This window comes from Chinchilla lanigera, unplaced genomic scaffold (assembly GCF_000276665.1).
Source record: "Chinchilla lanigera isolate Chin_1 unplaced genomic scaffold, ChiLan1.0 scaffold00015, whole genome shotgun sequence".
NCBI classification, from domain to species: domain Eukaryota; kingdom Metazoa; phylum Chordata; class Mammalia; order Rodentia; family Chinchillidae; genus Chinchilla; species Chinchilla lanigera.
In genome coordinates this window covers 20,144,272-20,155,113 of record NW_004955416.1, presented here as the reverse complement: position 1 = coordinate 20,155,113, position 10,842 = coordinate 20,144,272, and positions in this window count along the sequence as shown.

Below are 10,842 nucleotides of genomic sequence, written 5' to 3'. Positions count from 1 at the left end.
TGAAGTTTTCTGACGTTATAACTAAATATCTGAAGCTGTGTGTTTTCTAAGTTAAAGAGATTTATTTAAGTCACAGCTTTGGCAGCTGAAAGTCTAAAATCAGGTAGGCAGTCCCATCTGTTTGGTCTCTTGTGAGGGTCCCCCCACTGCATTGCAACATGGCAGAGGAGTGGACAGATAAAGAAGAGGCCAAGAATTCACTCTTGCTTGACAACTCATCGTATGAGACCAGCATTTGTCTCTTCTAAGGGAGAGGCAAGGCAAGAGTGTGTCTCTGGTGGATAGGATAGCCAGTGCACAGCATATATCTCCATGGTTAGAGCAGTCTATGAATTTAGGGTCATGGACATTCAGGAATCTAGTTATATAATCTCACTAAACTTCAGATTGCTTGTATGTAAAATAGGGATAAAATATACTTTTTAGAATAGCTATGAGAATTAAATGAGAAGATATATGTAAAGTGAATAAGAAGCAGAAGTCAGGTACAAAGTTCTTATTCACGTATTTCATCAACACATATATATCAAGCACAACTTTGTGCCGGGCTCTGTGGATCCAATGACAAGACAAATAGATATGCTTCCTTTCAACAAGGAGATTATACTCTAGGAGACTCAGAAAATGTTGGTAATTTTTTACTATTATTATATAGTTTATAAGTAGTCTACAATTGTGTAAAAATTTGTCCTCAAAGTTAGAGGCTCAAAATAATAAAAATTTATTATCTTAGTTTCCAAGGGCTTGGATTTTGAAAGTTGCTGAGCTAGACAGTGCTGGCTCAGGCCCTCCAAGTGGGGGCTGGAACTGCAGTTGTGTAAAGGCTTAACTGAGGCCCTCCAAGTGGGGGCTGGAACTGCAGTTGTGTAAAGGCTTAACTGAGGCAGAAGGATCCACTTTCAACATGGTGCCCACATAGCTGTTGATGGGAAGCTCCTCTTCCTCATCACATGGAATTCTTCACAGTGTTACTTAAGTCTCCTCACAGTATGGCAGCAGGCTTTCTGCACAGTAAATTTTTAAAGGAAGAGTCACTTCTTGTCACTTTCAGTATATTCTATCCATTAGAAGTGAGACAAGAAGTCCAGGCCATCCTCAAAGGAAAGAAAATTTGGCTCCATCTTTTAGAGCAGGGGTCCCAAACCAGGCCACACAGCAGGAAGTGAGTGGAGCTTCATCTATACTTACATGTGGTCCCCATCCTTCACATTACCACCTGAGCTCCTCCTCCTACTAGGTTAGTGGTAGCATTAGATCCTCATAGAAGCTCAAACCCTACTGTGAACTGCATGTGTGAGGATCTGGGTTGAGTGTTCTTTATGAAAATCCAGTGTCATAATAATAGAAAGAAGGTGTACGAAAAATGAAATACGCTTGAATCATCCCGGTCTGCCAAGGCCCTCTTTTGTGTAACACTGTCTTTCATGAAACCAGTCTCTGGTGCCAAAAAGGTTGGGAACCACTATTTAAGAGGGTGAAATTTGGAAGAACTTAAGAATACATTTAAAACAATCACATAAAGTATGGGGGAGAGGTGAGAGAAGATAGTGCAGAGGTGGTTAAGGCCCGATGGAAGAGTCAAGCAGGTCTTCCTAAAGAGGGAGAGTCTTGAATGGAGGCCATAGGAATTACCTTATTTTTATTGGGAAGGGAAAAAGAGTATTATATTAATAGGCTTTCCCTTCTGTGAGACAAAATACCTGACACCCCCAGTATAAAGATGGAAAGGCATATTTTGGCTCACAGTTTGAGTGGGTCTCATTCATTATCAGATGGTTCTCAGGCAGAAAGGGCATGGTGAAAGGACATAGGGGAGGAGAGCTGCTCACTCTTTGGTGGCCTGAAGGCAGAGAGAGAAGGGAGGTGCCAGAGAAAAGCATACACTCTTTCAGGTCACGCTCCCAGTGACCTGCCTCCTCCACACAGCCCATCTCCAGACAGCACAGTCAGCCACACAATGAGCAGTGGACCCATCCACGGATAAGCATAGCACCCACATGATCCAATAACCTTCTGAAAGTCCCACTCTGCACATGAGACTTTTAGGGCAATTTCAGATCTAAGCCATAACAAACATCTCAAGGCCATAAAGATGCCCCGTCTGAATTCTTTCTGCTATAGAAGGTCCAATCCATGTAAAACTCATTTTCTAGAACATTCCTAGCTTTCTCTCCACTTCTGCTTCTCTTATGATCTGTAAGTAGAGCCTTGATGTTCTGAAATACAGAGCACTAAACTTGAGATTCATTTTTAAAAAAATACAGAGAAACTTCTTCAAGTTCAAAACACTAAAATGCATAAAGCCAGTACACTACATTCAGTCACCAGATGTAAGCACATTTCTGATCTTCTTAGAACTGGTTGAAAACTTAAGATATTCAAGTCCTCTCAGTCTTATGCCACAGTTCTCTCTTGGAGCTGGTGAACATATGTTAATTTAAATAAAAGCAATGAAACCTCCCTTTGATTTGCCTGATTTTACTTATTCATTCCTTCTAGAGGACACATGCTTCTAAAAGGGTCTAAGATCTTTGAACTGAGAGAGAAAATTTCTCACACATGATGCAAAACACCTGATGCAGGTGTTTTAAACTGCAGGATGTCAGTAGTTAGGCATGGGTGTGTTTGTTTCACACGTGTGTTTAGTCTGATGAACAGCCCCACTGGGTGAGTAGGCACATTAAATCTGTTGGTTTACTGATAAAGCCAAAAAATGCTCATATGCTTCTCCTTTAATTGTGTTTTGATGAGAACTGGTCTGACTTTACTGGAAAAGCATTTTAGAAGCCAAGTTGGACCTGCTGTAGATTTTTACACAACTTTTCACTATGTACTATCTACCTCGTTGTTAAATGTCTGTGGTTGGTCAATACCCTCAAGAAGCAAAAACATTCTTCCCTTCCCTTCCCATAAAGTGGATGTTTAACTGACCTCATTTCCCACTGGTAAAGAAGACAATCAGTATATAACTTGGTAGTTCAGTGTTTTTCTGCTCAGAACTTCTCCATGGATTTCCATTGCTCCCAAGGGAAAGGGAACATTTCTCACTTTGGCCCACAAAACTCTGCATGGTCTGGCCTTGGATTCCTGTCCATTTACATCTTTCAGCACTCTTCCCTCACTCTCTCTGCTTTGGTTACATTGACTTCTCTTGTCCTTGAGAATTTTCTTGATTCCTCTACCACAGGACTTCTGCACATGCTGTTTATCTTGTGTGTTTGGCCCATAATGAGCTTTCCTCCCACTTTCCAAATTTCAGTTAATGAACCTGCAAGGGAGCCTTTCCTAATCTTCCTGAATGAGTCAAATTTTATTAAGGTCTCCCCAGGGCCATATAGCTTGTTTCTCTTCCTTGTCTGTTGCTGTTATAACACATATTGGCTTGAATAAATTATGGTTAAATTTCCATTTACCTTCCTTAATAAATGAAAGTTAAGGATTATTTGTTTTTAATCACTTACACATCGAGGTACCTAGCTCAGTATTTCAGCATCAAAAGTGCTTAACCTAAAATGGCTCAGTAAAAATGTGAAGGCCTTACTGGAATTTGTCTTCTGGCATTGCCATTCTTTTAGCCATGTGAATTTGGAGACATTAGTTAACTTTTCTAGCTTTAAATTTGTCCTCTATTCTCCACTGCTGATGGGAGCGTAGATTGGTGAAACCACTGTGGAAATCAGTGTGGAGATTCCTCACAAAACTAATATTAGAAGTCCCACTTAACCCAGCTATTCCCCTTCTGGGTATTTTCCCAGAAGAATTAAAAACATCATGCCACAGCAATATATGTGCACCCATATTTATAGTAGCACAATTTGTCATAGCCAAATCTTGGAAACAAACCAAATGCTCATTAACTGAGGAATGGATAAAAAAGATATGGTATTTTTATACAATGGAGTATTACTCAGCTACAAAAAAAGATAAACTTGGGGCTTTTATAGGCAAATGGATGCAACTAGAACCATACTCATAAGTGAAATAAATAAGACTCACTTGTGTAAACAATGTATTGTCTCCCTAGTGTAAGAACATGAAAGAGTAAATAAAACCCAAAACATACAATAAATAGTAAGAAAAGGAAAGAAATTACTCAGGGAAGGAACAATTGGGATGAGGGATGGGAGGAAAAAGAAAAAAGAAGGAAGGGAAGATAGATAGATAGATGGATGAGATAGATGGATGGAATAACTGTACTGCTGAAGTCTAATGCTTTATTGAAAGCAACAGTTAATGCTTAATTTTTTGACCAATTTTGCATGCTTTTATCTAGTAATCTGAACAAAAATGTGAACAAATAATGTGCAATATAACAGCCACTGGTGAATTTCTATCATCTTGTCTAGTGAAACTCTGTACCGTTTCTAATTTTTTTTTGTTTTTATTTTTTATTCTCTTTAATGATTTCATCAATCTTGCATTCTTACATCTGGCAATCTGAGCAACTTCGTTGAAGATAGCAGTATGTATTATAACAACCACTGTTAATTCTTATCATTTTGTTCTGAAACCCTATATCATTTTTATTGTTTTTTCCTTGTTTTGTTTTTGTCTATGTTGTTGGTATTTTGCTATTGTTCTTTTTCGTTATTATTATTCTCTTTAAAATAAAAAAGGGAAAATAAATCACAGTAGATTTTCTCCTCTTCTTTAAATTAAATAATCAATAGTTAATGTGCATTTATTGCAGGGAATCACTCAGTCTGCTTCAAAACTCAGGCGCATCTAAAGACACTTGAGGATGTGACCCCGCTTGTGTAGCACAGGCACACAGTGGGATACAGTTATGTAACCATGATACAGAACAGGTAAACACCCATATGCTGGCTATGGCATCATGTCAGAATGTAAATATGTGATAGCAACCTGTGTAGGAATTCTAGAGTAAAGACACAGGCTCTCTCTCAAAAAAAAAAATTGTCCTTTATCAAACGGAGTTAATAATATACACTGTCCTCATGAGGTTGTCATGAAGATTAAATGATGCAATTGATGTAAAAATACTTAACATAGTCCTGGCCATGTAGCAGACAAGAAATATTTGAACACTTATATTAATCTTCAAACATCACCTACCGTAGTCTTAAAAACCACAATGATTTCTTGTGCTTAAAAGCCAGTATGAGTTTTAGTTGAGTCTCAACTAGTGCACTTCCATTTTACAGATGAAGAAATGGAGGAAGCAAAGGGCTTAGTTGCACAGCCAAAATCAACGGTTGTGTAAGATTCCTTTTATTTTGCAACAAGCACATTACCTTCTCAAGTCCAAAATTCAGTTACAAGTGCTGACTGTAAGAAGCTAGTCATCTCCTTTGGTTTTTGTTTTTCAGTCTTTGATGCCTCCCTGCTGCCATCAGAACTTCTTTTGTTTTTTCATGGGATTCAATGAATGAATGAAGGAATGAATAAAGGAATGAAGTAACATGAATCATTCTTCTAAAGAACTGAATCTGGATCTGTTGCCAAGAGGACTGGATTCCATGGTGTATTCTTAACCTCATGCTCACAGAAACCCCACTCTGAGAAGTGGGGAAAGACAAAGGTGGTATCTCTATGGATGGACAGTGTCCAGAGTGCTCATTAAACAAGTGACATCCTGATTTGGGGACCTGAGATAGATGACTCCCACTAGCAGGGTTGACACAATTGTATCACTTTTCACAAGCCCAATCCACTCGCACATCATGTGGCTTGAGGCTGATACAAACAGTACCCCAGCTTTCATGGCATGGCCTAGGAATCACTTCTTTCCTATTCAGATTCTTGACTTTTTCTTAATTCCTTGGGATTGAACCCAAGGCCTCACATGAAGCTTTATAATTTTTATTTTGAGATAATGTCTTACTAAGTTTCCCAGGCTGGCTTTGAACTTGTGATCATCCTGCCTTTGCCTTTCAGTAGCTGAGATTACAAGGCATGCGGTACCTTGCCTGGTTCATCTACTATGTCTGATCCTTTCTCTTCCTTTTGAACTTGCTGATTAAACTTGGATATTCATGTTGGTCTTCAGCCTTGATGATGATAATGAGAATAAAATAATTCATATTTATCATATACCAATTACATATAAGATACAATAAATCTTGTTTGCAATTTTTATTACACTCAGTGTTTAGGAAATCAAAGGTCATAGATATGAAATGAGGCCACACAATTTGTAAGTGGCTGATTTGAGATTTATTCCCAGGCCTCTCTGATGCCTAAGTTTTGTGCTTTTCACCATAGCGCACTGTTTCTCTAAGGAGTTTATCTTAGGCACGTCTGCTGTCTTTTCTGTTCTTGGCTTCTTTGCAAGACTATGTTATTCTCAGAATCCAAACCTTTGATGCTGTCCTCCTTTAGACCATCCCAGTCCATAGTGAAACAAGATTGTCATCAGTACTCCAGGCATAGGTACTATTGTCTCATTACTGAGCACAAGTTCTTTCACACTTGCTAACTATGGGCAAACCAGAGAAAAGGGTAGGATGTAGGAAAAATGAGGTGGTTAGAATGGCGATGTACAAGACTAGTGGGGAGGAAAAAGACACAAGAGACATCAGAAGAAATCCTTGCAGAGACAAAATGGTATTCATTTGCCAATCAAAGTCTCTTTAATGGCTTAATAGCCCATTACACTGTGGGGCCCATTTATAATGGGACCTCATCCAAAGGTGCATTTATTTACTCATTGCCCTTCCCCCACCCCCACCAGACCCTAGGGTATTCTTAGCCCTGAGAATGTATGGTCTTATTTCATAGCTGACTTGTTCCTGAAGGTCTAAATGCTAGAGAAGGAAAGAACTCACTGGAAGAGGGACAGAGACTAAAATGTCTGTGGTTATTTTAATGCCTCTACTGAACAGACCTAGCAGCACATCAGGGACCTTCAGCGGTGGCACTCAAAGCAATAAACCATGTGATAACTTCAAACATGATGTTAGATTTCAGGATCTATGTAGCTTTGGACCATTTTCACCAAGCACAGTCTCAAAATTGCTGTTGATTTTTATTGTGCCACATTTTATTACCACCACATCTTTTTCAATCCATAAGCCACTCCCACTCTCACAAAAAAATATTGACTGCTTTTGTCTTAGCATCCTCACTAGACACAGAAATAAGATGAAGAGCGTCTATTTGTCTTAGCCTGGTTGCATTGAGTGGTCATGTGACAAGGACCCCTAGGACTTGACACCCCTGCTCCGCCGGAGCATCCTGACAAAGGAGACACTAGCAAATGAACCTTCTGATCCAGTGGAGCTGGTCCTACTTTGATTATCTAGCATCCTCCTGAAATCCTTTGACTTGACCTCTTTGAAGTCACCATGCTCATTTTAGACCTTCTCAGGAAATTACAGAATTTACGTTAGGAAATGGGAATCTCTCTTGGCTTGAAGGAGGCCTGAGATAATGCCACTTCTCTCCTGGCTACAAAGAAACCCACGTTGTGTCTGTTCTGAATTAACAACATGTGCAGGAAGTAAGTCTATCAATGACAGAGCTTTAGATCCGCCATGTAATCGCTGCTTTCCAGACTGTTAGAGCTGTGAGGCTTATACCAGCAGCAGAGTCCAGAGAAATTTCTCACATGTGGTCTTCTCATTGCTCATTAAATTTATTTCTTTTTTGTAATAAGAACAAGACAGTGCAGACAGTGCAAGTATTGGTGCTTCTCATCATGTAGCTCTTAACTTTTATTTAATAATGACTTAAAAATCCCATAAACCTGATACTTCTGAAGTTCATGTCTTGTCTTCTCTGTTATTTATATAGGTTATATATTTTTTATTCACACTCTTCAGCTTCTTTTCTTTCCCCTGTACCCTTGCTTTTTGTTCCCTGATGGGCCTGGATTGCTTATTGTGCCTATTACATGGTGTCCTTTCCCATTTCTCTGATTCTGGATAGTTTTCTCACCTCTCTCTCTAAGGTTTGTTTCATAGACTGACTCCTTCCAGTCTTCAAAAGGTAGTTAAACCCAAAGTGGGCAGTGGTGGCAATAAAAGTAACTCACAGTTTGAATATCAGGGTAACAACCACAGGAAGAATGATTCTCACTTATTGCCTTAGTTATCTCTTCATTTGTACCTGTACATAAATAATTCAATAAATATTTGTTGACTTTTTTAATGCAGACATCGTTTTCTTTGAGAAGTTCCACTTATCTTTAAACCACTTACCATATACAGATATGACCCCCCAAAAGGTTAACATTGAAAGAGTTGTTACCACAGCATGTAGGGCTTCTGTAGAAAAGAAAAGGGCCTTTAATTTTAGTCTGAAGAGGTCTGGGGCAGATGCCTGGAGAAAAGCTAAAAGGGCTGAAGGTAGTATGTTTAAATCTCAAACTCTCTGGCTCTATGCCCACTCATCTTCCAACATGTGCTATACTGGTGGCAGACAAGACCAGCGGAGGAGCTGCTTCTAGAGCCCGACTTGCTTGCTAGGAATTGGATGAGCAATTGCGTCTTGTGTTTAAACTGAGAGATGCACACACTGCCAGAAGCCATGGTGGGGACACTCTTCCATATCCGCAGAAAGCATAAAACTAAATCAAACAAATAGAAACAGAATCATGCAGGCAGCCTTGAGGCCAATCTCTGCACAGTGTTACAACCACAAGGCATCACTCGGACTCAAAAGAGCTTTAAAAATAGTGTATTTGGAGAAGTTCTCTGAAGGAGGCCACAAGAAAGGAAAAGATGACATAGTAAGGCTTAATCACAATATTTCAAAGCCATTTTTTATTAGCTTGTTCTGCTAAGTTCAACTCATCAGTACACTGAATTCCTCCAAACACTTGTCTCCTGTCTCCCATTTCTTAAAAGTGAAGTTGCGTGTTCAGATTCTAAGCAAAGGCACCTGGCCAGGAAGAGGTAAACAAGTTCAAGAAGGGCACAGGCGTCAGTGCATTTGGGTGAGTGCATATTACAGAAGACTGGCATTTCCAGAGCAGTTCTCTACCATGCATGATCTAGGCCATCCAATAAGCACATTCCATGTTCATGACACACTAATTCTATAATAAGAAGTTTAGCTTGGAAGTGGAGAACTGTCAGGGGAAAAGCCCATTTTATGTTTGCCGTCCCTTCTTCTAAATGAGGAAATTCTCCCTGCTACTGAAAATGACTCTATTATACATTAAAAAAACCTCTCTCAGTGACATTAAATATTACTTCCAAATAGAAAAAAAAGTAACAAAAAGCAACAGCACATTTTTCTCTCTTGGCAGTTGAAAAGCCAGGCTGCGGTAGGAATTTCACTATTGATTCACTTTATCAGTAGCTGTTTCATTGAATGCCATTCAACCGATACATTTTTTTTTTCAAAATTTAGATTTGCACATCAGTAAAGCAAATGATAAATGTGTTACTACCACTTTAATTACGCCTGATGGAGTCATGTTATAGTTCTTTAAATGTTTTTACAAACTTGCTTTCTTAAAAGAAGCAAAGTCTACATAGGCATCTTTGTATGTGTGCTCTTTTTATTGTTTTAAATATATTCTTGGGATCAAAACAGATTCATGTCTATGCTTCAGATATGCAGTGTTTGCTGAAGGTAAGCAGGGGTTGGCTCTGTCACACTCAGTGTGAGAGTGGAGATGGAGACCAACCCTCGGGGACCATCTGAGCTGATGGCCTGGGAGTTGTGGTGCCACAAACACAGTGCGGAAGGATAGGCAGGAGCAGAGAAAGGATTATGAGACCAGTGGTCAAGAGAGGCCAGCCATACACAAAGAATTAGTGGTTGGGATCTTTTATCTTTATGTTACAGAAGTATAAGATATAAAATGGAGAAGGTGGTAAAGGCCTTACCCCATCAGTGAATTAATTGCATGGTAGAAACTGTCAACTCTGCATTAACATCTCTTTTTCTCTTTTTCTTTTTCTGGTACTGGGAATCAAACTCACAACCTCACACTTGCCAGGCAGGCGTTGTGCCGCTGAGCTAAATCCCCAGCCCCTTCTTTTTCCCTTTCTGTAAGTGAAAATAGAAGCTGACTACTTTCCCTAGACTTCCTTGCAACTAAGTGTGTCCATGATTACTTTCTATTAGGTTATAAGCAGAAATGGTACATGCAGTTTCCAGGAAGTGCCCTGAAAGAGGCAAATCATGTTCTTTGACAATTTTCTATTTGGAATGTAAGTACAATGGCTGGAATGAAGCAACCTTCTTAGACCACACACTGAGAGCTGTAAGTTGACAACAGAAATGGAAACAGAAGGATTCATCTCTGGGCTCTCTAAATTTTTATGAAGGGAAATACACATCCTTTTTCTTTCTTGAACTTTATTTACTTATGGTCTAAAAATAGTTATTTGTTTTAGAGCAGTTTTAGATTCACAGAGAAATTGAGAGGAAGGCATAGAGATATCCATATACTCCTGTCCCATACATATCCAGCTTCCTTCATTACCATCACACCCATCACTAGCATAGAACATAAGTTACAACTGATAAACCTACATTGACACATCATCACCACCTCAAATTGATAGTTTCAGTAGGATTCACTCCAGGTATTGTACAGTCTGTGCATTTAGACAAATGTATAATGACCTATAATGACTATTTCCATGGCCCTAAAAGCCCTCTGTCCTACGCTTACTATCCTTTCACCACTTATAAATCTGCATTGGTCATTTGAGAGATGCAAATTAAAGCAACACTGAGATTACGTCTCACTCTAGAAAGAATGGCTATGATGAAGATATCATCATGGCTATCATCAAGTGGGTAAATTTTGGGTAACAGGATTGCTGGGTCACATGGGAGCAGCAGAATTAGCTTTGTAAGAAATTGCCAACCTGTCTTCTAGGTGGCTGTAACATCTCCCACCAGTGATGAATAAGAGTT